The sequence below is a fragment of the Notothenia coriiceps genome, unplaced genomic scaffold (genome assembly GCF_000735185.1).
Source record: "Notothenia coriiceps isolate Sejong01 unplaced genomic scaffold, NC01 NC01_scaffold00037244, whole genome shotgun sequence".
NCBI classification, from domain to species: domain Eukaryota; kingdom Metazoa; phylum Chordata; class Actinopteri; order Perciformes; family Nototheniidae; genus Notothenia; species Notothenia coriiceps.
In genome coordinates, this window is record NW_011369945.1 from 18,655,894 (window position 1) to 18,661,068 (window position 5,175).

The 5,175-nt window shown below is 38.2% G+C and overlaps 1 protein-coding gene across 1 annotated transcript in view; it reads left to right on the forward strand.

Annotated features, from left to right (window-relative positions):
• pou2af1 (POU class 2 homeobox associating factor 1) overlaps positions 1-5,175 on the forward strand; it is a 50,496-nt gene that overhangs the window by 3,800 nt on the left and 41,521 nt on the right. The gene's annotated exons all lie outside the window — the stretch shown is intronic.

Here is a 5,175-nt window from a genome sequence, read left to right on the forward strand (position 1 = left end):
ATATATACAAAAATATGACACACGTATCCATGTGTTAATAAGCCCAATCTTCAAATAAATTCAGCCAATTAAAGTTGAAAATATTTTCTAACAAATCTTAGCTGATAAAAATAAAGCCCTAATAACATATGTGCACAAAAAAGCTTGAAATAAACCCTTCCTATTTTTGCCTTAACCCCCAACCCCAACCTGAGGCTTCTGTTTTAAATAACAAAATAACGAAACCCAATGGACAGCTGTGATAGGCTGTTTTTTAAAAAAAAGCATATTCAATTATCCAGAAGAATTTATCTCGATTGATTGATTTTGCTAACTTTATGAGGCAATATACCTATAGTGAGGGGCCAAGCCCTTCGTATGTGGCCCTCAGTAAAAAGAATGTGGACACCCCTGAGTTACGGTACATTCCCATTGTTTGATAAAGTCTCCACTTTTTTGATATGCTTGCAGCAGTCTTTATACTTGACATTCCTCTGTTAAAGGTGACCTATCCTGCAAAATGCACTTTTGTACGTCTTTTATACATGAATATGTGTCCCCGGTGTTCCAGACAATTCAACAAGTGTCAGAAAACACAACCCTCTCTCTTTTCCTCCATACCCAAATCTCTTAAAAAGGGGCTGCAACGGATCTGATACAGACTGATACAGATTTGAACACTTCTGTGACATCACAGAAGTGGCGCTACGTCTATTGGGCCAACTCCACCAATCAGGACTCAGCCTCGGACATTGCCGTTCGAAAGCGCTGGAGACGCTGTAGTACATATGCCAGGCCTGTAGATGGTGCTGTTCTCACAGAATCAGCCCATGCAAAGACAGTGTTAAATTGAGCGAAATGAGGAATGGCTAAAATGCATTTTAGCCATTCCTCATTTCGCTCAATTTAACACTGTCTTTGCATGGGCTGATTCTGTGAGAACAGCACCATCTACAGGCCTGGCATATGTACTACAGCGNCCACCTCGGCGTCACTGCGCAGGAATTTTGGGCCTCATTGAAGGAAAAGCCAAAGGAAGCAGATTTGCGTTACGTTAAAGAGGATCCGTAAAAACCTTTATCGAGCTTATTCCAGACACCAACTGTGTATAAATTTACCTAGGGCAAAACAAGTCGCTATTATAGGTGTACAGTTGGGATGAAAATATTAAAAACTTAATCTATTATAGATCAGCGTCTTGTTTACGATTCAATACATTATGCTTGATGTCGCTAATGTCGCGTCCAGCGTGCTGAAAGTTGAGTGCGGTGAATTCTAGCAAAGTTGACTGAAAGCGCGGAACGTATAAAATTGTTTCGAAAAGTAAACTCGTGGTGACATAAATGATCTTAGTACCGTACACAGTTAATGGCCGACTCTAGGACAAATGTTTCTAACCTGGTTTCTTCCAACACATATCTCCTCTCGTCGGAATGTATCCGTGATTTGTCACGTCATCTACTTCCCACACCGAATGGCCACAAACAGTCAACGATCGTTACTTCCTGATTCCGAAAATAATACATACCAGAACTAACACTCATCACTACGCTCTCATGGTAATTCGATCTCAATTAAATAAGGCGAATTAAAGGGTAGTTGTTTAGGAAAATACACAGTTACATAGAAAATAATGTTCATAATGTGTGGTCTTTTGGCCTTTAAGCTATATATTTAGGTAGTCATCCATTAATTGTTAATTTCCGCTATTAACCCTTCCGTAATGTCTTACATTTAAGTAAAAATTTATTATTTGTTAGGTGGGGTGCCATAATTGTCCTTCTCCCTTAAGAGAGGTGTTTACACCTTACGGTGTAGGGAAGATATGATTGGTCAATTGTACTGTCATTTGACATTACTCTCTCATTCAGTTACTATAGCTGGGCCCTCTGTGAGTTCATAGCTGGACCCCCTGGACGTCCAACAGCTCCTCTCTTTAGAGACGAGCTTCTTTCATTTAACCCTTCACATTCCAACAGAAACTGAATAGGCAGATTCTAAGGATTTATTTCTTTGGAAATGTTATTTTAAATACAATTAAATCAAGTCATTTTGGTAAAACTAATGAAAAATATAAGTAACAAATATATTAAATTATTTTTAATTTAAAAAATATATATATATATAATTTTTTTTAAATGTTTTTTTATATTATTTTGTAGAATATCTTGGGCCCTCACAGAGGGCTTAGATGGCCCTGACGGCTCGCCACTGCCTTATCTACACTGTAGCTACTGTGCATATGACAATAAATCCTTTGAATCTTGAATCTTCAGATTTTTGAAGTATAAATGCTATAGCCAGAAGTACAAATCTGTCTTTAGGCTATACAACAAACCAAATCACGGTTGCATGACTCCACGTTAACACCGCTTAGCCAAAGACAGCTAATGTTTGGTGTGATGATGTTTAGTGGGTTTTTTAGTCTCTTGTAAGCAACTGCTTTTTGAGACCGCTGTTTTTAGATTCTGACATTCAAGAGTGGAGTATTTACTGACATTGTTTTTGCCGTAATTTAAACCAGCCTGTCCTCTTCCAAAAAACTACCAAATAGGTCGATTGTTCAGCAGCTTATTACAACCTACAGTTTAGTCACCTTTTAAAGTTTAGCACCTCTAGTGGTCGTGTAAGAAACAACAATTTGCGGCATAATGCTCCCGTTAATTTCAAACGCTCCGGGGGGTCATATATTCACAAATAACCGTCTCTGGCAAATCCTAAATTGTTTGGCCATTAAAATGCTTTTTGATTTGATTTCTAGCGAGAAGTGTATATTGTACTTTTAGAATCCACGTCCAGTGGATGTGTAGGATCTATAGTTTGATAGATATTACGAAGATGATTTGAGGTCTCGCCAGGAGGACGTTAATATACTACGTCTTTCCCCACAGCGTCCATGTAAAGTTAGCGTCAACCCTCACGGGGTGAAAACAGTATTTCCGGTCTCGAAGTTTTCATAATAAAACCTGATGTATTCCCCTCACTGTCAAATGATTACACAGTGATATATCTGCATTACTCATCCACTAACACATCAGTTTATCCTTGTTAATTACACAATATTGATTGGTTTAAATGGTGTACAATGCTTTTGTGTTTTTAACCTTCGATTCGGAGAAACAAATTGTTTTTTACATGCCAGCGATTCCCATCTTGAAAATATAAAACCAATAAAAATCCTTTGTTTATCGTATAAATTTTTTTACGTGTAAAAGTAATTCAAATTTAATAAGTAATAATTGTTTTTTGTAGGTCGTACTCTCAACACGTGAGAGTGAGACCGAAAATTTTCGTTTAAATTGACACTTCCAGACGTTATATAGGTTTTATTACCCCCGTGAGTAAGAATTTTATTCTATCCAATTAACACTAAAATTTCAAACGATTACGCAAGTAATGACACTTGAGTGTGTAATTTTGAGTACTATAAGTTGACGAACATAAGTTAGCGTCTGACCTTGGTCTTTAGGGTCTTGTCTTTCACTTCGTCCTGTTTTTAGAAGGTACCGTTGGTTCCACACCTAAGCGGAAGGCAGACGCCAAGTCTCAAAACTCCGCTCTCAACGGCTTCACGGCCTTTCGTTCGTCCTGACTATACAATGTTTCCCTAATTAAACAAACGGGGTCGAAACCGAACTACTAGCGAAGGATAAACGGTATCACAGAACAAATTCACGGAGCAAGGTTTGTTTGGGTAGTCAGTCCTTTTTTACAGTCGACGACGGTCCAACTATGGTAACCGTCACTGTAATCTACTCTTTATTTCGCTTCTTGTAATTTTATTTTAATTTTATTAGGTTCTGACACCCAGGCAGTGCGCATTTCTCAGGGGCCCCTTTAACGCTCGGACCACAAATGACAGGCCAACCCCAATAACCGTCCCTAACCCGTCCCCACTAAAATGATAGCACATGTAATACTACAACAAACAAACATAGTAAAAAGATATATAATCATACAAGTCTTGTGTTCAATTAGAAGGTAAAAGACTGAAACCAGTCCCATACCTGTAATGTTGAGTTTAGTAGGTAACGTTTCTTTTCAATTGCTCTTGTGAAAACTCGAGAATCGGGGGGAGTCTTATAAGGGTAGTTTCCTTTACGGAAAGTTTTGCAATATTGGTACTTACATAGACGTCTGAATTGTACAGGTAGGGGAGTTATTTAACCTTTTCTAGAGCTAGTGGGACGTGCGGCTGAAGACCAGAGTTAGACTCTTTAGAAAAAAAAAGCAAGAGGTATAGTTGGTTGTGGTGTACGTGGATATGTTAAGTCCAATAAGGGTCTCCCGTGATTGTCCCTTTCCTACAAATTTTACCCAAACCTCTAAGATGAGACAGGAGTAACCGAGTGAATTTGTGGGTGTCTTGGAGGGTAGACATACCGGTCTACCCTTACGTGTGGTCAATTCGTTAAGAAACCGTATTGTAGTGGCAAAGTTGGAGAGAGAAAACGACCTGAACGAGTAGGGAGAAGCGAAGTAGGGAAACAAATGATCCCTCTGTACAAAGGTCTCAACTTGTAAGTTGTAATTAATCAACCTTAAGCAGAAGGTATCGGGATTAGTAACGCGTTTTTTTATAGGAAGTACTTTAACCTTTAGGCTGTGTTTTTCCCGTTATAGGTTAAACCTTTTTGGACGAATATCGAAGAAGTTACGTTTATAATAGCCCGCCGTATTCTTTTGTTGGTTACATAACACGTAGACCTTGGGTAAATAATTTTTACATCATACTAATTATTGCGGAGTCCAGGCTAAAGTGGTGTACAAAGAAGAATTCACAGTAAGAAAATATACGGGACATGGCATAATAAACAATGGAGTAAAGTAAAAGTACAACATTAAAAATGAGAGAAAATCAGGTAGGGGCTGCGGGTGTGTGTTGGTGTTGTGTGTGGTGTGTGTGTGTGCTCGGGTGTCAACACCATAAAGCAAAAACAGAGCTACATAGACAATAACAAAAGAATGAATATGAACATTGAACATTTACTAGGAATATTTCTTTTTTCTCTGGTGTAAAAGTTTACATGGAATGACATGGGGGCATGTGTAAAGTAATGGATGTACATCGGTACACGAAATTCTGTAAAAAAAAGAAAAACAAAATTACTAGCAAATGACATGTAAGCTTTCGAAATTATTTAGTTTACGTTTCGCCACAACATCAGGTTTGCTATCGACTCCTAATACCCAATC